This window comes from Oxyura jamaicensis, chromosome 1 (genome assembly GCF_011077185.1).
Source record: "Oxyura jamaicensis isolate SHBP4307 breed ruddy duck chromosome 1, BPBGC_Ojam_1.0, whole genome shotgun sequence".
NCBI classification, from domain to species: domain Eukaryota; kingdom Metazoa; phylum Chordata; class Aves; order Anseriformes; family Anatidae; genus Oxyura; species Oxyura jamaicensis.
In genome coordinates, this window is record NC_048893.1 from 191,527,899 (window position 1) to 191,551,677 (window position 23,779).

Here is a 23,779-nt window from a genome sequence, read left to right on the forward strand (position 1 = left end):
AAAAAAAAAAAAAAAAAAAAAAAAAAAAAAAAGTGGCTCCTGTGACTTATGATTTACTTCATCTAAAGCTGACAGTTCCTTTTTTCATATCTTAATCTATAATAGGAGGGCCTTTAAAAATAAATATATTCCCATTACAAAGGAATCCTTGTTGCATCAGCACTTTATTACTCTTTTTAGCACACTTGGATATGGTGTTAAAGGAAAGCTATTAGGCAACATATATATATATATCATTTAAATATTTAATAGTGCTTTTATTTCTTTTTAAAATACCCTGTTTGTGTTTTATTTATTTATTTATTTATTTATTTATTTATTTATTTTTGTTGTTTGTTTGTTTTTCACCAGTAGGAATCATTCATGTACAGTGAAAAATGAAATGATAATGGAGAGAACACCTCGTCCAACATCCAGATTGATGTCTGTTGTTAACAAGTCATCTGGAGAGTGTACAACACATTGTAATGCGTAGACAGGAATATCAACTGAATAGGTGCAAAAAACAAATCTGGTCCACAGCTTTACTCTTCCTAAACACATTTGTACTGATTTCTTCAGTGTTGTAAGCATAATCCAATTGTGGGTAAATATATTTTCCCTCCATAAGTTTCCCTCCAGAAGGTGAATAAGGAGTGTTTCATTTTTCATACAAAAACTTTTGAATGAGGCTGTAGGGTGCTGTTATGAACAGTTTATTGTGCTTCTTTAAAGCCCCTCAACCATACTATCCAACTACTGTATTTACCTCAGGGAACACTGGATCTGTATTCATTTTTGAGGTGGATAGTTATGCTGTAACATGCTTATCTGTAGCAGAACAAATATGACAGTTCTGACATCACACTGATTCTTTCACCTTCATCTTCCCAATGACAGCAATGCTATTAAAGCCTCTTTTCACACACATTTCTAGGTACATTTCTTTCTAACGTAGATCAAGGGGAAGATAACTGAGTTAGTGGTACTCACAGATATCTTTGAAAAGGACACAGAAGTTTAAGCAGACACGAAATAAGGTGTCTAAACATGAACAGAATGACCTTGGGCATCTCTTATGGACCTATTGCTGTACCTGTTCCTTTCTGAGTGCAGACCAAGGTGCTAGTATGAGCTAAGCAGCACCGAACAGTTTGATTAGGTTGAGTAGAATTATTACTTTCTTAACTGCACTCAGTTTCCTGTCAGGTGCTGGAGCTCCACTTCTTGTGCCATGCCTAGCAGGATATAAAATCGAAGTTCAACGATTTTCAAAAGTACTATGAATTGAATTTCAATGGTTTTCATAGTGTGGAATAGGTATACTTTTAAGTAGAAAGAGATTTATAATCTTTCAGAATGACTATTCACATTTCTAAAGGATGTCTTAGGCATATGCAGAAGCCTAAAATTATATGTATCTAAATGTGCCCTGTCTTTGGCCAAAATAAATGTGTTCTTGTTTGAGCAGTAATGTTGGGCTTCAGAAACTATACAAAATTTTGCTAGTCAATAGTTAATTAAGTATTATTTTGTATTTTAGAATAAGCCCATAATGGATTATAATACAATCTGGTGTAATTTCATTTAAAATGTCACCTAATGATTCTGCAGGAATGCAAATATTATTATTTTATATTTAGAATGTAGTGGGCTGTTATAGTCCTTTGTAGGCAGTTGTTTTGGATGGGAGCAAAGATTGCAATGAAAAATTTTCTTAGTTAGGAAATGTTTGGTTTCCATTATCATGTGACTTAGGGACTATAACTTTATCACAGAATCACAGAATCATAGAATAGTCTAGGTTGGAAGAGACCTCCAAGATCACCGAGTCCAACCTCTGACCTAATGCTAACAAATCTTCCACTAAACCAAAGCTCTACAGAGCTTCCCTAAGCTCTACATCTAAATGTCTTTTAAAGGCCTCCAGGGATGGTGACTCCACCACTTCCCTGGGCAGCCTATTCCAGTGACGAACAACCCGTTCAGGAAAGAAGTTCTTCCTAATATCCAACCTAAACCTCCCCTGGCACAACTTTAGCCCATTACCCCTCATCCTGTCACCCAGAACGTGGGAGAATAGACCAACCGCCACCTCGCTACAGCCTCCTTTCAGGTACCTATAGAGTGCAATAAGGTCGCCCCTGAGCCTCCTCTTCTCCAGGCTAAACAGTCCCAGCTCCCTCAGCTGCTCCTCATAAGACTTGTTCTCCAGACCCTTCACCAGCTTTGTTGCCCTTCTCTGGACTCGCTCAAGCACCTCCATGTCCTTCTTGTAGCAAGGGGCCCAAAACTGAATGCAGTACTCGAGGTGCGGCCTCACCAGAGCTGAGTACAGGGGAACAATCACTTCTCTGGACCTGCTGGCCATGCTGTTTCTTATGCAAGCCAGGATGCTGTTGGCCTTCTTGGCCGCCTGAGCACACTGCTGGCTCATATTCAGCCGACATTAAACCAATACCCCCAGGTCCTTCTCTGACAGGCAGCTTTCTAACCACACATCTCCCAGCCTGTAGCTCTGTTTGGGGTTGTTGTGCCCCAGGTGCAGGACCTGGCACTTGGCCTTGTTGAACTTCATACAGTTGGCCTTGGCCCATCGGTCCAGCCTATCCAGATCCTCCTGCAAAGCCTTCCTACCCTCGAGCAGATCGACACACGCACCTAACTTGGTGTCGTCTGAAAACTTGCTGAGGGTGCACTCGATCCCCTCATCCAGATCATCGATGAAGATGTTAAAGAGGACTGGCCCCAGTACTGAGCCCTGGGGGACTCCACTAGTGATCGGCCTCCAACTGGATTTGACTCCATTCATCACAACTCTCTGGGCCCTGCCATCCAGCCAGCTCTTAACCCAACAAAGTGCACGTCAGTCCAAGCCATGAGCAGCCAGTTTCCTGAGGAGAATGCTGTGGGGAACGGTGTCAAATGCCTTACTGAAGTCAAGGTAGACCACATCCACTGCCTTTCCCTCATCCACTAAGCATGTCACCTTGTCATAGAAGGAGATCAGGTTCGTCAAGCAGGACCTGCCCTTCATAAACCCATGCTGACTAGGCCTGATCGCCTGCTTGCCCTGCAACTGCCGCATGATGACACCCAAGATAATCTGCTCCATGAGCTTCCCTGGCATGGATGTTAAACTACCAGGCCTATAGTTCCCCTGGTCTAGCCTCCAGCCCTTCTTGTAGATGGGCGTCACGTTTGCTAGCCGCCAGTCAAGTGGGACCTCCCCTGATAACCAGGACTGCCGATAAATGATGGAAAGCGGCTTGGCCAGCTCCTCCGCCAGTTCTCTCAGTACCCTTAGGTGGATCCCATCTGGCCCCATCGACTTTCGTATATCCATATACTGTAGCAGGTCACCAACCATTTCCTCGTGGATTGTGGGGGCGACATTCTGCTCCCCATCCCCTTCCACCAGCTCAGGGTACTGGGCATCCAGAGAACAACTGGTTTTGCTGTTAAAGACTGAGGCAAAGAAGGCGTTAAGCACCTCAGCTTTTCCTCATCTCTGATTACTAAGTTTCCCCCCACATCCAGTAAAGGGTGGAGATTCTCCTTAGTCCTCCTTTTTGTGTTGATGTATTTATAAAAACATTTTTTGTTGTCCTTAACAGCAGTGGCCAGATTGAGCTCCAGATGAGCTTTGGCCTTTCTGATTTTGTCCCTGCACTGCCTCGCAGCATCCTTGTAGTCCCTCTGAGCGGCCCGCCCTCTTTTCCAAAGATTATAAACCCTCTTTTTTCTCCTGAGCTCGAGCCACAGCTCTCTGTTCAGGCAGGCCGGTCTTCTTCCATGCTGGCTCATCTTTGGGCATGTGGGGACAGACCGCTCCTGAGCCATTAAGATTTCTCTCTTGAAGAGCGCCCAGCCTTCCTGTGGTCCTCCGTCTTTCAGAACCGCCTCCCAAGGGACTCTGCCAACCAGTGTCTTGAACAGCTCAAAGTCAGCCCTCCGGAAGTCCAAGACAGCGGTTTTACTGATCCCGTTCCTGACTTCACCGAGTATCGAGAACTCTACCATTTTGTGGTCACTCTGCCCAAGACAGCCCCCGACCAACACGTCTCCCACCAGTCCTTCTCTGTTAGTGAACAGAAGGTCTAGAGGGGCACCTCCCCTGGTAGGCTCACCAACCAGCTTTATGCTTGTATGCTTGTATGTATGCTTGTGTTAAGTTCTGTATATTTCTAAAAGAAAGCAGATATATCAACAAATATTTTCTGCTATCTGTTAACAAACCAATGGTTAACTTTCATTTTAATGCACAGTTTAGGAATATAATAAACTTTTAAAATGTATTATTGCCAAATCCTTTTAAAAACAGTGTGTCCTCAAAGATTTTTTTCACGGGCAATTGTTCAGGTGAGAAGAATGTCACTGTATTTCCATAAAATTATTCTTTTAGCCCTCCTTCTCAAGAAAAAATGTGATGAATTTTGTCCGCATGGGTGCCTTAAAGCATGCTGTTTGATTTACTCCTCACATATTTTTAAGGCTCCAGACCTTATGCATGATCAGACCTCACTGAATTTAAAACATGAACAAAACTCAAATTGATATGTCATGGCTTCAACAAGTTTTGAGATGTTCTGACACCAGACTTTTTTTCCTCTGGGAGAAATAAGTAAGCCATTTATCTATATGTTGGAATAGATACTATCACAGTAATACTTCCTTTTGAAGCACTGGGTGAAAAAAACAAAACAAAACAAAACAAAACAAAAATTAACACTATTTTGCATTTCTCTGACACCAGAAAAGAGCATTAGTACTGCTGACTACCTGAAACTCATACTGCAAATCTGCTATATGCATTCTGAAAAGAAAAAAATAAATAAAACCACTTGGTACAGGGAATTAAATAGCTAATTAAACATAAATATTGTCAGTTCAATAGTGAAAATTCATACCAGTGTAAAAACAGATTCTCTACAATGTATATAGAGAGAGGAGGACAAGGAAGTGAGTTTAAACTATTTTATGTGCAAATTTATTATGGAGTTTAAAAGGGGCATGGCATATATTACAGTGTTTAAAGGCACATGCTAAAGACACCCAAAGAAGAGTATAAAGCAGGAAACATTATTTCTAATAAGGTAAAAAATAGCTCTACGCAAAGTAAAATTCTTCTGTCAGGCCAAGGACAAATATAATCATTTCATTGTTGCTGCAGAAACAGTAGCCTCCTTTTCCTTGTATATGAAAGACACAACTAAGAACTTAACCTTGAGCTGGAACTGTAGTTCTTTTAAAAATGTAAGTTTTACAGGGAAAGAAGTTCTATTAAAAAACATATTTTTCAAAATTCCACTATAATCTAAATCAAAAGCATTGCTTAACTGAACACTCTAAAGAACAGGAAATATAAATGTTGTGTTTAGTAATCCATAAGAACAGGCAACAGAAGAATGAAAGGTAGGTATTAAGAAGAGATGACATGTATGATTGCATAGGGAACTTTTAAGTTGGATGAATTAAATACAACAGCCATGGAATACTAAGATGTCCAAAGAAATTACTATATCATTTTTTATTGACACACAATTATTTTCTAGGAATGCAGTTTTCTAGGAATGTAGGTAGAGCTTTATTATTAGTCAGTCTTTGGACCTCAGAGTAAATTTTAATGCTGAAGATGTTATCTAGAAACAGCATGAAAGAAAGGAGACTAAGGCAAAAAAAATTCTGCCATGACAGAAACATCATCTCACCACACTTAATGAGAAAATCATAAATCTTGAACTTTGAAAAATCATATTACTATATGACTTTCAGATGATAAAATAAGGGCCAGATTCAAGTGCTTCAGAATGTATCATGCTTATTATCATTGCTGTTGCTATTATTTATTACCAGAAAGATTTTTAAATCCTTCATGGATCATCAGTTTGACATAACCTGAAAAAGTCTTATTTTATTTTATTTTATTTTTTATTTTTTTTTTAACCTTCAAAGAAGTTATTGTGAAAGTATGTAATGAGAGACAAGAAAAAGATGAAATATCGAGAAACAATGATGTATTCTAAACCTGTGCAACACCCTGTGTCTCAGACCTAATGAAGAGTTTTAAGGAAAGATTTTGTGTAAAATAAGGTGGTAATTATACAGATGATTTGAGGCAGTTCCAACAAATGATGAGAAGGAGCACAGGAGAAATTTTAAAGATTCCTTTCTGAAAATATGAAGAAGAAAAAAAGAGACAAATATTGTATTTTCGTATATCTTAGATAAACTTTGTTCAGAATCTGTGTAATATACTAAGAAGATTTTTTTTTTTTTCTTCAGAAAAGAAGTGATGTAAGAAATTCTGAACAATGGTGATCTTTGAGCATGTTCCTGTAAGGAGACAATAATTTTCTTCAAACTTACTGCCAGGATTAATTATAATGTACAGACTATTGATTAATTAGCCTGGAACTATTTTTTTTCACTAGAAAATGCAAAGGAATACTTAAATAAAGGAACATTATTTTCCATGGCATAATGACATTTTTATATCTGTGATTTCTATGATTTATAACAATTCAAAATAGATGGTTTATACAGTAGTAACTTCCTGTACTTGTATACTTCACCTGGTTTCTATGCCTAAGTATATTATATTTTAAGCAGAGAATATCTTTCTATATTTCCTATCATAAACAATTTACACATCCATAAAAGGGGCTAACACACGGTACCATAATGCAATTATAACAAAAATAATCTATTCTGGTGGAGATAATAAATATGGAGAACCATGGAATCAGTTAGGATTGAAAAAAACATTCAAGATCATCAAGTCCAACCATCAACCTAACACTACCAAGTCCACCACTGAACCATGTCCCTTAGTGCCACGTCCCCATGTCTCTTAAAAACCTCCAGGAATGGGGACTCTACCACTTCCCTGGGAAGCCTGTTGCAATGCTTAAACACCCTCTCCATGAAGAAATTCTGCCTAATATCCAAGCTAAACTTCCCCTGGCCCAACTTAAGGCCATTTCCTCATGTCCTATCACTTGCCACCGGAGAAAAGAGACTGCCACTCTCCTTGTAACAACCTCCTTTCAGGTAGTTGTAAAGAATGATGAGGTCTTCCCTCAGTCTCTTTTTCTCTAGGCTAGAAACACCCAGTTCCCTCAGCCACTCCTCCTAACTCTTGTATTCTAGTCCCTTCACCAGCTGCTTTCTTCTTCTCTGCACAGGCATGAGCAACTCAATAGTGTTTTTGTAGTGAGGGGCCAAAACCTGAACACAGTATTTAGCATGCGATCTCACCAGAGCCACGCAGAAGGGGACAATCATCTTCCTTGTCCTGATGGCCTCACTGTTTCTGATGAAGGCCAGGATGCCATTGGCCTTCTTGGACACCTGGGCACACTGCTAACTCATTTTGACCAGCACCCCTAGCTTCTTTTCTGCTAGTCAGCTTTCCAGCAACTCTTCCCCAAGCCTGTACCACTGCCTGGGGTTATTGTGCCCCAAGTGCAGCACCTGGCACTTACCCTTGCTGAATAGCATATAATTCAGCTCAGCCTATACAGATTCATCTGCAAACCTTCCTACTCTCAAGCTCATCAACACTCCCACCTAAATTGGCATTGTCCACAAATTTTGTGAGGTTGCACTTGATCCCCTCATCCAGATAACTGATGAAAATATTAAAAAAAAATTGGCCCCAGTACTGAACCGTGGAGAATTACACTGGTGACCACCTGCCAACCAGATTTAACTCAATTCAAAATGACCCTTTGGGCCCAGTCATTCAGCCAGTTTTTTACCCAGTGACTGGTACATCCATCCAATCCATGAGCAGCCAGTTTCTCTGGGAGCCTACAGTTGGAAACACCATCTTGGACTTTGCTAAAGTCCAAGTAAACACCATCCACAGCCTTCCCATTGTCCAGTAAGCAGGTCATCTAAACACAGAAGATACAGTTAGTCAAGCAGGACCTGCTTTTCATAAACCCATGCTGATTGGGTCTGATCACCTGTTTGTCCTGTGATCACATGTCATGTGATGGCAGTCAAAATTATCTGCTCCATGACCTTCCCTGGCAGCCAAGGCAAACTGACAGACAGGCTTGGAATTCTCTGGATCCTCCTTCCTGCTCTTTTTGTAATTGGCCATCACAGTTGCTAACCTCTAATCAGCTTGGACCTCCATGGTTAGCCATGAATGCTGATAAATCATTGAAAGTGGCTTGGAGAGCACTTCTGCCAGCTCCTTCAGTACCCTTATGTGAATCCCATTTTTTATAAATGCAAAGAAGATAATGAATCTTTATTTACTATTCTGTACCTGTTAAAAAGGAATACTACGTTTAAATTAAACTATTCACTACCTGTGATCATATAGATATTATATAAAATAGAAATTTATATGCTTCCTCCAGTTTTCTCTTGACCAACTACTCATTTTTAATGTTGTCTAATAGTTCATGGAAGGCTACCATGGAAGTCTTATGTATATTGGGAGCCTAAAATATTTTTTATTTTGTTGCACCTGGTTTCAATAACACCAATGAATACCATCAGTACCATCAATAAAATGCAATTCTTGAAGAAAATTCTTTGAAGAATTCTTTGAAGAAAAAGGAATTTTCAGACAGCAAAATCTCCCTGAACTTCAGTAGGATTTCTGCATTCATAAATCCTGAAGTACTAGGTAAAAGTGAATTAGAAAATGAAATGTTTACATCCAGAATCAAAGTAACAAGATTAGGTTGAAAATCACAGAGTTGCTATATGATTCAACCTGCCATATTAATTGCATAATATCTGCAATGTTTGTGGTTACAGTTGTTGATGGCTATGATTAATTAATTTAAATCATTCTGTGTCTGTCATGTTTCATCTGTTCTCACAAGAACAATTTCAGCATGCTCCTTTTCAGCGTTTCATATCTGCATACTACAATATCAAGGTAAAACACAGAACCAAGTGTGAATATTGTAGTTAAGACTTTATCATCCATTCATTACATTCATGATTTTTCATTTAGGATCTGTGTTAAGTTTACTTGGCAAGCTTTTGGTAGCAGGGTGGCTGCAGGGGTGGCTTCTTTGAGCAGAGCCCAGGAACTGCCCCAGGTCGGATCAGAGCCAGCTCCAACCTGCTCCAAAAGGGACCCACCACTGGCCAGAGCAGAACCATGAGCAATGCTGGTTGGGCCTCTGGGAGAGCAGATTGAAGGAAGGGAAAATCTGCTGTGCTACAGCAGCTGGGAGAGAGGGGTGAGAGCTGAGAGAGAAGCAGCCCTGCAGCCCCCAAGGGCAGTGCAGCAGGAGGGCAGGAGGTGCTCCAGGCACGCAGCACAAGTTCCCCTGCGGCCTGTGGAGAGTCCCCTGGTGGAGCAGGCTGTTCCCCTGCAGCCCATGGGTCCCACATGGAGCAGATCTCCACGCTGCAGCCCGTGGAGGAGCCCCTGGTGGAGCAGGTGGATGTGGCCTGGAGGAGGCTGCAGCCCATGGAGAACGCCCGCAGGAGCAGGCCCCGGGCTGGAGCTGCAGCCCGTGGAGAGGAGCCCACGCAGGAGCAGGGGGTCTGGGGGGAGCTGCCACCTGTGGGAGACCCGTGTTGGAGCAGTTTGCTCCTAACGGATAAACCCTGTGGTACAGACCCAGTACAGATCAGTTTGGGAAGGACGACATCCCATAGCAGGGCCCCATGTGGATCAGGGTGACCGTGAAGGAGCAGCAGAGATGAAGTGTCATGGACTGACCGCAGCCCTCATTCCCTGTTCCCCTGCACCACTCAGGGGGAAGATATGTAAGGGGGTTGATAAGGGGGAAGCTTTCTGTTTGTTCTCACTCCTTTAGTTTGTAAGTAATAGGCAATAAATTCTATTGATCTTCCTATGCTGAGTCTGTTCTGCCCATGACGGTAATTGATGAATGATCTTCCTGTCCTAATGAAGAGTTTTTTTTTCCTGTCCTAATGAAGAGGTTTTTTTTCATCTCATTCTCTCTCTCCATGTCCTTTGAGGAGGGTTAGTAAGAGAATAGTGTGGTGGTGCTTGACTACCTGCTGGTGTGAAACCACCAAAGGATCAACATGTAAATCCAAATAAATAATCAACCTGCCTTAAGTAACAAATAAAATATTTTCAAATATAGATTTCAACATTTAATCACCAAAATAAACTGCATCAATAAATGGTTCTATTTCCAGAGCTGCTGAGCAAATATTTTGAACTTGAGTAATATATGTAATGTACTTTTTTTAGCATACTAATCTATCAAAATTCTATATACATGTTATTTACAATTCTACATTCTTACTTCTTCCTTTGTACTTACAAGTGTTTCTTTCATTTTTTTCTTATTTTCTCCTTTAGTCACTTTTCAAAATTAAATTCATTCCAAACATTCAAGGATATATTGCCAGTTCTACTTCATTTATAGTAACTTTCTTCAACTATATGTGACTTTCCTTCCTTGAATTAGTGACTAAAGACAATAATGGCAGTTAGAATTTTGCATGGCATCATCGGCATAAGCGAAACCTGGTGGGATGAGTCCTGTGGCTGGTGTGTTGCAATAGATGGTTACAGGCTCTTCAGGAGGGACAGGCAGGGCAGGTGAGGTGGCGGGGTGGCAATGTATGTGAAGCAGGGGCTGGACTGTGTGGAACTTCGAGTTGGCAATGACAAAGTTAAGAGTCTTTGGGTAAGGATTAAGAGATGAACAAATAAAGGGGATGTCGTGGGATTCTACAGACCACCTAGCCAGGACAAAAACACCAATGAATTATTCTTTGCAGAACTAAGAGATGCCTTGAGATCAACTCCCCTTGTCCTTATGGGGGATTTCAACTTGCCAGATGTCAACTGGGATCACCACATGGCTGACACGAGCAAGTCCAGGAGGTTCACAAAGCACCTATATGATAACTTCTTGGGGCAGGTGCTAAGGGAGCCAACTAGGAAGGTGCCCTCCTAGATCTGTTGCTGAAGAACAGAGAGGGTCTTGTGGGAGACATGGCAATTGGTAGCCATCTCGGTCATAGTGACCATGAAGTGGTTGAGTTTAAAATTTATGGTGACAGAAGGAAAACTGCCACCTTCGGCCCTGGATATGGGGAAAGCAGACTTCAGGCTGCTCAGGGAACTAGTCGGTAAAACTGTGAAGCTACATTTGAAGGCATGGGTGTCCATCAGTGCTGGTCAATCTTTAAGCACTGCCTCCTAAAAGCACAAGATCAGGCAATTCCAAAATATCAGAAGTCAGGCAGTAGGGGCAAAAGGCTGGCCTGCCTGGCCAGGGATCTTCTACTGGAGCTTAGGCAAAAAAAAAAGAAAGTGTACAGCTGCTGGAAGAAGGGTCAGGCGACGAGGAAGGAATACAGGGATGCTGTTCAAGTTTGTAGGGAGAAAATTCGTGTGACCAAAGCCCAACTAGAGTTGAAGCTGCCCATGTCTGTGGGAGACAATAAAAAGGGGCTTTTTAGATATGTGAACAGAAAAAGGAGAACCAAAGAAAATATAGGTCTGCTACTTGATGGGGAAGGTCTCCTCACAGACAATGACATAGGCAAAGCAGAGATGTTTAATGTCTTCTTCACCTCTGTCTTCAACACTGATGATGGGCTTCGGGACCCAGGGTGCCCTGAGCTGGAGGTGATGGTGGGAATGACAGACTCCCAACTGATCCTGAACGTGTGCAGGATTTGCTGCTCCACCTGGATCCTTACAAGTCCATGGGTCTGGATGGGATTCATCCCAGGGTGCTTAATGAGCTGGCTGACGTCATCGCAGGACCTCTCTCAATTATTTTTCAATGATCTTGGGAATGTGGAGAGGTCCCGGTAGACTGGAAGCTGGCAAATGTTGTGCCAATTTTCAAGAAGGGTATGAAAGAAGACCCTGGCAACTACAGGCCTGTCCGTCTCACGTCAGTGCCTGGTAAAACTATGGAGAAGATGATTCTAGAAGTTACTTTTGAAGAGTACCTCGGGGAACAATGCAGTCATTGGTCCCAGCCAACATGGGTTCATGAAGGGTAGGTCCTGCCTAACAAATTTGATTTCCTTTTACGATAAGATCACCCATCTAGTCGACCAAGGGAAACCAGCTGAGGTGATCTTTTTGGACTTCAGCAAGGATTTTGACAGGGTTTCCCAAAGAATCCTGCTGGACAAAATGTCCATCATACAACTTAACAAAAACATCATACGATGGGTGAGCAATTGGCTGATGGGCAGGGCTCAAAGGGTTGTGGTAAATGGGGCCACATCTGGCTGGAGGATGGTCACTAGGGGGGGGTCCCTCAAGGCTCTATTTTAGGGCCAGACCTCTTCACTGTTTTTATAAATAATTTGGATGTAGGACTAGAAGGTGTTTTGAGCAAATTTGCCGACGACACTAAACTTGGAGGAGTTGTGGACTCGGATAAGAGTGGAAAGGTATTGCAGAGAGATCTGGAGAGATTGGAGAGCAGGGCGATCACCAACCGCATGAAGTTTAACAAAAGCAAGTGCTGGGTCCTGCACCTGGGACGGGGCAACCCTGGCTATACGTACAGACTGGGCAACGAGACACTGGAGTGCAGCCCCACAAAGAGGGATCTAGGGGTTGTGGTTGAATAATTCAACAAGTTGAATATGAGCCAACAGTGTGCCCTGGCAGCCAAGAGGGCCAACTGTATCCTGGGATGCATCTAGCACGACATTGCTAGTCGGTCAAGGGAAGTGATCGTCCTGCTCTACTCTGCACTGGTGCGGCCTCACCTCGGGTACTGTGTGCAGTTCTGGGCACCATAGTACAAAAAGGACATTAAACTGTTGGAGAGTGTCCAGAGGAGGGTGACAAAGATGGTGAAGGGCCTAAAGGGGAAGACATATGAGGAGCGGCTGAGGTCACTGGGCCTGTTCAGCCTGGAGAAGAGGAGGCTGAGGGGGGACCTCATTGAGGTCTCCAACTTCCTCGTGAGGGGGAGTGTAGAGGCAGGTGACCTATTCTCCATAAACACCAGTGATAGGACCCACGGGAATGGGGTTAAGCTGAGGCAGGGGAACTTTAGGCTGGACATCAGGAAGAGGTTCTTCACCAAGAGGGTGGTTGCACACTGGAACAGGCTCCCCAGTGAAGTAGTCACTGCACCAAGCCTGTCTGAATTCAAGAATAGATTGGACTGTGCACTTAGTCTCATGGTCTAAACTTTTGGGTAGACCTGTGCAGTGCCAGGAGTTGGACTCAATGATCCTTATGGGTCCCTTCCAGCTTGGAATACTCTATGATTCTATGATCTAGAACCGATTGTGACTAACATCCTCCCCATTTTATTTGAAAATCACTATGTAGTTTTTATGGTTGATAGGAGGCTGATATCACAGAATCACAGAGTCATCTAGGTTGGAAGAGACCTCCAAGATCACCTAGTCCAACCTCTGACCTAACGCTAACAAATCCTCCACTAAACCATATCCCTAAGCTCTACATCTAAACGTCTTTTCAAGACCTCCAGGGATGGTGACTCAACCACTTCCCTGGGCAGCCTATTCCAATGCCTAACAACCTGTTCAGTAAAGAAGTTCTTCCTAATATCCAACCTAAACAATCCCCTGGCACAACTTTAGCCCATTCCCCCTCATCCTGTCACCAGGCACGTGGGAGAATAGATCAACCGCCACCTTGCTACAGCCTCCCTTCAGGTACCTGTAGAGTGCGATAAGGTCACCCCTGAGACTCCTCTTCTCCAGGCTGAACAATTCTAGCTCCCTCAGCTGCTCCTCATAAGACTTGTTCTCCAGACCCTTCACCAGCTTTGTTGCCCTCCTCTGGACTTGCGTGAGCATCTCGATGTCCTTCTTGTAGCAAGGGGCCCAAAACTGAACACGGTACTCGAGGTGCGACCTCACCAGAACCAAGTACAAGGATTAGTAACAAAGAGGAAAAAATGCTTTTGTAGCTAAGTTATGTTACAGAGCAGAACACTGCTTATAAGCAGTTAATACTTTTAATTAACATTGTCTCATTAAGATAACATTGTTTTCAATTCCGTATCTACAGGACAATAGTGCAAACCTTGACGAGTAAAGATCCTTTCACTTGTTTCTCTTAAGTTACAAATCAGGCTTTGACACAGCTGAAGTTTATTATAGAAAAGGTATAAGGCAGATAAAATATGAAATTATTCTCATCAGAGAAAGTTAGTAAAGGAAAAAAGCTTTTCCAGGTTTTGACATGGTGGTGTTGATTTCACCTAAATTTAATTCTTTACTTCTTCTGCAGCTGCTACATTTGAGGCTATCTTGCTTTTTACTACACTGACGAACACCATTGTATTTCCATGACTTGTTTAATTTGACCCAGTATAGGTCTGTAATTGAAGAAGAGATTAATGCTACCCATGAATTGATTATTCCTCTGTAAAGAAGACCTAGTTTTACAAATGACACAGGTATTAAGCACTGTGGGCAAAATCAACTACTAAGAGGTATAAAAAATAATTTTTAGACCAGATAAGTTTTGAGTTCTGAATGCATAAATTTTTGATGTAATAGGAAAAATCCTGTTAGAGAAATCGAATATTAGGAACTGGTTTGTAGTAAGCTACTATAAAGCAGCTGCTACAGTCATTCAGAGAGAGACAGACATAAAAGAGGACATGGGGAAAAATGTTAAAAAGAAGTTGAGCCATTTCAAATATATGGTGTGCATTTGGTAGAATAGAATAAATACATAATATATTTTTGTCTGCAAGGAAAGAATACAAGCTGCTGTGGTGGATACATTGTGTGAAGAAATTGAAAAGTCACTTCAGCGATAGTGGTTATATGTTGAAAATAATGTCTGGACTTTATATTGGACTAAGACATACTGGACCTCATAATTAGAGGCTGTGAAATGAAAAATATTAAAGTGTCTGGTCAAGTTTTAATATTATGAAACGATGTAAAGAATGAATTGGATATTAGTGAATACTGAAGGAAAAATAATTAAAAAAATAAGTCTACAGATGAAGTATTTACAGGACAACACTTTCTGCAGAAATATTACTAGATAATCACTGACTGTCTTAGAATAAGCAGGTAAGTAACCTAAGAGGTTCTGAAAGATTTTTTTTCTGAATATAGGGCATTCGTAAACAGTGGACCTGACACAGTTGAAGAACCTTACTAAGAAAAAGTAATGAGTCAAATTCTGAATATGTGAATCTGTAATATATCAGCAATAATATCTTATTCATATCAGGCAAGTTCTAGCTGGTTACCACTATATATTACAAAAGTAGTTTGTCTTCCCTACCCCTCCAAAAGTTATAGTTGTTTTTGACAAAAAGGGCTGAGTTTTTCCTGTCTGAATATCAGATCCTTTGAAATTTTCTCTGATGCATAAGTATGATATGTTGTTCTGGTGAAATATGTGTAAAAAGGTATTGACAAATCTGAAAGGCTGAAAGTTATGAGATTAATCTGCATTACAGAAAATATCTTACAATGATAAATGCCTAAGCCAAAGAAAAAAACATTCTGAGTAGATAAAGGTGAGAAAAGGAAAACTTTTCCATCATTTCCTTTTCTTAAAAGAAAATATCTGAGCTTCTGAATCAATCTGTGTAGTGGGTTTATGTGGCAAGGTTTTGGTAGCAGGGGGCCATAGTGGTGGCTTCTGTGAGAAGGATCTAGAAGCTGTCCCATGTTTGGTAAGGGCCCCACTGCTGACCAGAACTGAGCCAATAAGTGATGATGTTTGCACCTCTGTGAGAGCAGATTTAAGACAGGGAAAAAAATGCTGCACCACACAGCAGCTGGGAGAGTGAGAGGAGTGAGGAACAGCCTTGCAGGTGCCAAGGTCAGCGAAGAAGGAGGGGGAGAGGTGCTCCAGGCACCGGAGCAGAAGTCCCCTGCGGCCTGTGGTGAGGACCATGGTGAAGCAGGATGTCCCCCTGCAGCCCATGGAGTACCACGGAGGAGCAGGGTTCCACTCTGCAGCCCGTGAAGGAGACCACGGTGGAGCAGGTGGCCCTGCACCCACGGAGACTGCAGCCTGTGGAAGACCCCTGCCAGAGCAGATTCCGGGCTGGACCTGCAGCCCGTGGAGAGGAACCCATGCAGGAGCAGGTGACCTGGCAGGAGCTGCTGCCCATGGGGGACCCAGGTTGGAGCAGTTTGCTCCCGAGGGATGGACCCCGTGATACAGACCCATATCTGGAGCAGTTCTTGAAGAGCTGCTGCCTGTGGGAAGCCCACGCTGGATCAGTTCAGCAAGGACTGCATCCCGTGGGTGGGACCCCACAGCACAGGGGACGAGAGTGACTGAGAAGGAGCGGCAGAGAAGAATTGCTATAGACTGACCATAACCCCATTCCCCCGTTCCCCTGCGCCACTCGGGGGGAGGAGGTGGAAGAGGGTGGATGGGGGGGGAAGGTGCTTTTGGTTTCTTTCCTTTGTTTCTGACTTCTCTAGCTCGTTAGTAATAGGCAATAAATCTTACTATCTCCCTATGCTGAGTCTGTTTTGCCCATCACAATAACTACTGCGCGATATCCTTGTCCTTATCTCAACCCTTGAGCCCCTTTCATCGTATTTTCTCCCTGTTCCTCTTTGAGGAGGGGGAGTGAGAGAGCGGTTGTGGTGGAGCTCGGTCACCCACCTGAGCAAAACCATCACAATCTGCTAGTGAGTCTAGCTGATCCTACAAATTAACATTGGGTGATTTTTTTAAGCTCATTCCTAGGAATGGTTCCCTTCAAATCAGTGGGTTTACGCAACTGATATAAATGAAGGAATGCATCTTTGGAATATTATTTTTTAACATAGTTTTTATGCATAAATTGTAGCAAAATCATACAAAATCACAGCAAACTAAGAGATACTCTTAGAAAAGATGAAGAAGAAATAACATTGAAAGTAGTGATGTGTGGGAAAGAATAGGAAAATTATTATTGCAGTGGTATCACCTTAACAATTATTGAAGAAGCCTCATTTGAAGGACTGATATTTAAGGAGGTGGTACCTAAACATCTGAGGAGAATTGCATCTATGTTATCAATATAATTTCATATAAACTATTTTGCTTAATTTCTTATAACCCATTTCACTCCAATGAGAAGAAATGGGATTTTTATCAGCCTAATTGCAAATTATTGAGAAGAACTACTACTGTGGTAGCACACATTCATTTTATCCAAGTCATTTACATGTTTCCAGATAACAATACAAGCATCAATTGTAGTTTAAAATTAACCGTGATTAAGTTCAGACCAAGTAAAAAGACATATTAGAATATTTATGCTTACTGATTCAGACTAAGGCATATCACAAATGCTTATGGTCTACCAAATATGAATCAAATGCAAGCAAAAGTAAAACGTACACTACTGAGACTAAGTAAACATAACTAGTCAACGAGGAGCTTTAAGGTAACAGGATACTGTTAATGCTGAGAATCCCTCTCTTTTGTATTAATTTTTACACATTTTTTTTTGAATGTAATAGAACAGCATTTTAAATTGTTATCCGTAATCTTTGGGAGTATTGTTTTGCTTGGAATACAGATGAGAGAGTACAAGTTCTCTTCTTTTAACATGCCACCACAAAAACAACATTTGTGTGTTGAACTAGTGTGAGATTCAGTTTTCTGATAGATACATCTGATCCAGTCATCCTAATCTTCCCATAAAGATAATGCAAAGAAATAGATGCTTCAAAGACCTGATTCATTTGACCTATGTCAATTTGACATAAATAAATTGCATGCTAGGAGTGCAGTAGATTAAGTAAGAAATCTAAATAATTATATCGGTTGCAGCTGCCTGTAAGCGTAGATATCTGACATTAAAGGAAAATGAATAAAGTGCCTTTGGAGGTACTTTACTACTTCCTTGATCTCCAGATTGTTTTCTGAATGTTTCAATGTCTATAATGACCTGATATAACTGAGAAGAAGTTAGCAAAGGATTCTTCTGATCAAATACATGGAAGAAAAGTAATAAAAGACAAATTTAAAATCCCTTAACTCTTTTGGTCCTTTGTTAGTAAAAGGGGAAGCAACAGTTTTTCACTCTTATCAGTACAACACTAAACCTATTTTTTAAATGGCACATATGAGATTAGGATATAGATTTAGTAATTTTCCAAACATTTTCAAAATAAAGGCAAAATTCAGTCTTTAACATTTCATAGACTTTCTTATTGAAAACAGTGACACGAATTGTATTGTAAAATACTGTTACAAATAATAAAGTAGATAGCTTTAGATGTAAAACAACCTGGATCGCAGAATCACAATCCCAGCTCTCTCAGCATCTCCTCATACAAAAGGTGCTCCAGTCCCTTCATCCTCTTTATTGCCCTATCCTGGACTATTTCCAGTATGTCCAGGTTTCTCTTGTACTGTAGCCAAGAATACTATTAGCCTTCTTAGTTGCAAGGGCACATTGCTGACTCATGTTCCAAATATATACATTACATACACATTAATTTTCACACTTAACATGTTTCATTGTTTTACAGTATGCCACGTTTTCAATTTTGAATTTATGGAGAAAATCTAAAAGCCACATATATTAAAGTACTTAAAAATGTAGTGAGCCCCATCTTATTGGTGATTAACAGACATGCAGAAAAAACTCCAGCTCAGTCAGCTGAGCCAGAATGATGCTTAGACAACCAAAACTACTGCATCTATGGAAGACAGTTATTGTGTAAAAGATGGTGACAGAGGTGACCACTGATGCCATGATGCTCCATTAAGTGCACAGCTTCAAAAGGCTAGCAGACTGAATTCAGCAAGCACAAAATGAGCTAGTATTTCGTATTTATTGCGTTTAATTTCAATGGAAGCAAAAGGCATTAAAAATAACAAGGAAGGAATAGAAGAGCCTTTGTTATGCACTTACATTGCTGCTTTGTCTTTTTAAAGAGTTAGGGAAACTATGTTCCTGTCTAGAAAGACCTGCAATATCAGAGAAGCAGTGCTTTTGGATAGGTATTGATTTTAACTAGACATAGTGATGACTGTCAACAGAAATATTATTGTTATTATCTAAACCTGCTCCTCAGCCTCGTAAATGCAGCTTAAGTATTTCTGCCTGTTAAATTCTTTTTCTTCTTTTTTTTTTTTTTCTTTCTAAATGACACCAATATTTAAATACTTCCAAGTTATTGCAGTGCTTATTTCTCTTAAATAATAAATTCGAATTGAAAATACTTAATAGATACATATGATGTGATACATACACAAAAGCAAGAAAAAAATTCATAATTAAAAGTGCAAGGAAGTTCAATATTCTTTTCTTTGTAAAACATTTTTTTTTATATACAAGTAGTGGAACTGATGGGAGACACAGGTCCTAAATGCTCAAAATATTTTTTTCAGTGTCATGCTCTATTGATTTGCAACCCTACCAGAAATTTTCAGGACATATCCTGGCCTCCCCTACAAAATTTAAATACACTAATATATTTTAGTGTCTGTATTCTAACTACAGAAATAGCAGATGCTGACATACATGCCTATCATAAATCAAAATGTGAAAACTTGCATGTAAAAGGCTCTCACTCCACAACCTCTCTGGGCAACCTGTGCTAGTGCTCTGTCACCCACACAGCAGAAATGCTTCCTGATGTTTATATGGAACCTCCTGCCTTTTGTCCTGGCCCCAGTTACCACTGAAAGAAGCCTGACTTCATATTTTTTGCATTCCCCTTTCAGGAATTTGTACACATTGGGGAGATCTCTACTGAGCTTCTTCTCCAGGATGAAGAATTCCAGCTACCTCATCCTTTCCACATAGGAGAGATGCTTCAGTCCACAGCTGGAAATACAGTCACCTCTCACTGAACAGAAATCAGTTCTTTCAAAATTTTATTTAGAAAATGATAAATATTAATACAACATAAATCCATGGATAGAGCAAACTGTACAGATGCAAATAAAAACTGAAAAAACAGCAATTTATACCAAAAATTGAGTTTTGCTCACTAGTTTTACAGTACTTTCTTTATCCCAGCCTTGACTTAGGCCCATTGTTTTCTAGTTAACTTAATTTTTGTATTCCTGGCCATTAGGATCACTGGGAAAATACATGTAGTTCCAGATTAATTTTCTCTACAGTTTTCCTTAATTGTCATATTGTCCTCTTATATTACTGCAATAAAATTCTCTAGATGACTTTTGAACCTTTCCTGAAGCATTTTCTAAATTAAGACAATGATTGGTCAGTCTTATTAGATGTTATAGACACTGCCTGTTAGTAGAGATGACATAGATACTCACGGCACTGTGCCTGTAGAGAAGTCATGTCCATTACATCATCTATGAATGGGATACAAATTTTGTTTTCCTCCAGCAAACTGTTCAACAGCTGTTCAGCAAAATTGCTGTTGTCCTTCCTTTTTATTATATAATGTGAAATGCAATGCCCAGAATCATTAATTTTATATAATCTGTGAAAATAAAAGTGCTTACATAATTTGATTAAAGGCAAGTGCCAATTGCTCATCTATTCTTATCCTAAGCATCCACCTTAATGTATATAAGGTATGAAAAATCTCAGTGAAGTCACAGATCTTACTGTGTCCTTTATTTCATCTTCATATGCACATAAGAAAATGCAAAACAGTTCTTTGTTTTGGGATATAAATATGAATGTATTTGAGAATACATTCTAAGAATGTTTTGCACTAAGTCTACATTAGTCAATTATATCAATGATCAAAGATGTATGCATTTTTTTCAATCATTATGAGAAAAGCACTGATACACTTTGCAGTGCTTAGATGTTCAATGCATCTTCTTTACTTGATGATGGCTTGTCATTCAGAAAGCACAGATCCAAACAACTTTTCAGAAGTTGTCATTCAGATTGGTTCTGAAACTGCGTTCTTGCTCATCTGGCTCTCATGAAGTCACAGAATGGTTAAGGTTGGAAGGGACCTCTGGAGGTCATGTGGTCCACACCACTACTCCTGTGCCTCCCCAGGTGCAGGACAGTGTGCAAGGGAGTGGCTGGTGGGGAACATGCTGTGCTTTCTCCACCAGCCCGATGATGAGCTGAGGACAAGACAGGAGCCCAGCCTGCTACACACCCTCTACACTGGCTCCTACCTGAATGTGGAAGAAACCACCCACTGGTTCCAGGCCTTGGTGAAAGCAGCCTGGGAGCGTCTTCCACTGCTGCCTGATGGTGCTGCCTTCCCACTGCTCCTGCAAGCTCAGGCTGGGCAACGCCTCCAAGAGCACCCTCTCTATTGATATCGCACTTGGGGTGAAGGTAGATGACTCGGACACCTTCCTGAGCCACGAGTAGACTCGTGGGAGTAGGCCACAGACAGCTTTACCAGCAGCAAGGTGCAATTGCACAACACCAGTTTCTTCAGCAGCCCAACAGAGACAGCTGTTAGCAGCTGGTCAGTGACCACCCAGATCCTTGGAGATACTCCATTCCATCCAGGAGCTTCAGCCTATGCAGCTTCCAATAAATTTCTCAACATACACTCTGTCCATGACTGTCTGTGCAGCACTTTGTGGGAGAATGCGGATATTCACCCTCCTCAAGCAAGGCCACCTAGAGTAGGCTGCCCAAGACCATGCCCATGGCATGGTAATTACATCATAGAAAATGCTCAGATCCTAGAAACCATAAGGTTGGAAAAGACCTCCAAGATCATCTGGTCCAACCATCACCCTGCTACCAATGTCACCCACTAAACCATGTCCCTAAGCACCACATCCAATCTTTCCTTGAACACCGCCAGGGACTGTGATGCCACTACCTCCATGGGCAACCCATTCCAAAGCCTGACTGCTCTTTCTGAGAAGAACTTTCTCCTAATTTCCAACCTAAACATCCCTGGCGCAACCTGAGGCTATTCCCTCTAGTCAATCAACTACAGAGATTTATTATTATTATTATTATTATTATTTCTGGGAGTTATTGAAAATTCGCAGAATTGAGTTTATTGAAGCTTGCTGATGGGCCTCAGTGTGCCTGCCAAGGATAAAGCTGGAGAATCTGCCTGTCCCAGACATCCCCTGGGTGCTGGTGCCTTAGGACTGAGCGCATGGGACACACAGAAAACAGCGCTCAACAGGCAGTGGGAATTGCTCTTGAACAGTTTCTTTGCAGCCAAACCGTATATGGGGTCCTGTGCAGCTGAAGAAGATGCTGTGTGGAGGCTTGCAACAGAGACAGCTGTTAGCAGCCAGGCAGTGATCACTCACCCTCTTGGAGAGAGTCCATTCCCTCCAGAAGCTTCTGTCTATGCAGATGCCCAGAAATTGCTTGTGTTAACAAGCTCTCTGTCCATGACTGCCTGTGCAACACTTTATGGGGGAATGTGGACATAGGGTACAGAGTACACCACTGCCACACAATTTGGAAGCATTTTCCAGAAAAAAGATCCACAGACCAGCTTAAGTTGGAAGGGACCTCTGGAGGTTACTTGGTCCATTCCCCATTCTCCCTGCTCAAGCAAGGCTACCTAGAGCAGGCTGCCCAAGACTGTGCTCAAGATGTTGTAATTACAGGCCTGTCAGTCTCACTTCAGTGCCAGGTAAAACTATGGAGAAAATTATTTTAGGAGTTACTGAAAAACACTTGAAAAACAGTAACTCCTTGGTCGTACACAACACAGGTTCATGAGGTGAAAGATCTGTGTAATGATCTTCATTTCCTTTTACAACAAGGTTTCCCATCTTGTTGACCTAGGGAATCCAGCTGATGTCATCCTTTTGGATTTCAGCAAAGCTTTTCATACTGCTTCACTTCTGAACAAAACATCCACCCTACAGCTAGACAAATGCATAGTATGATGGGTGAACAATTGGCTGAAGGCTCAGGCTCAAAGGGTTAGGGCAAATGGGGTTTCATCAGGCTGCTGGTCAGCCACTAGAGGGGTTGCCCAGGTCTCCATTTTCAGTCCAGTTCTCTTCAGTGTTTTCATAAATGACTTGGGCATAGGACTTGAAGGTGTTTTGAGTAAGCAACACTAAACCAGTCTTCCTGATAAAGAATGAAGCAAGGAAGGCTTTCAGTACCTTGGCCTTTTCTCTTCACCTTGAGTGCTGTGTGCAGTTTTGGGTGCTATAGTATAAAAATGACATAAAACTGTTAGAGAGTGTTCACAGGAGGTCTACAAAAATGAAGAAGTGTCTGGAGGGCAGAACATATGAGGAGCAGCTGAAGTCACTTGGATTGTTCAGCCTAGAGAAGAGGAGACTGAGAGGAGACTTCATCACAGTCTACAGCTTCCTCACGAGGGGGGCAGAGGGGCAGGTGCTGATCTCTGCTCTCTGGTGACCAGTGATAGGACCCGAGGAAATGACTTGAAGCTGCAACAGGGGCGGTTCAGGCTGGTTATCAGAAAAAGTTTCTTCACTGAGAGCATGGCTGGGCACTGGAACAGACTCCCTAGGGAAGTGGTCTCAGCACTTAGTCTCCTGGAGTTCAAGAACCATTTGGACAATGCTCTCAGACACACAGTATGAATTTTTGTGTGGTCCTTTGGGAATCCAGAATTTAGATTCAATGATCTTTGTGAGTCCCTTCCAACTTGTGATATTCTATGATTCTAAGATCAGGAGGAATCCAACTGCTTTTCATTAGAGACTGAGTGTCTTTCAATATTTCCCCTGTAAGCAGAGCATTTGCTTCAGATGTACTGTCAGAGTGACGGAACCACTTTTATCATTTGTGCCTCTACAAGGAATTCTCTAGCTGATGGAGACTGAGCTTTCATTGCAATTTGCCCTTCAAATGCTATGTCACATAACCAGATGATGCAAGTCCAATTTTGTAGTTGTTTCTTTTCTCTTGTATCAAATAAGCTTTAAAGGTTTTTTTTTTTTTTTTTTTTTTTTTTTTTTTTT

The 23,779-nt window shown here is 41.4% G+C and overlaps 1 protein-coding gene across 2 annotated transcripts in view; it reads right to left on the bottom strand.

Moving 5' to 3' along the window:
* Nucleotides 1-23,779, bottom strand: part of CNTN5 (contactin 5) — a 691,903-nt gene that overhangs the window by 200,353 nt on the left and 467,771 nt on the right. The window lies entirely within an intron of this gene.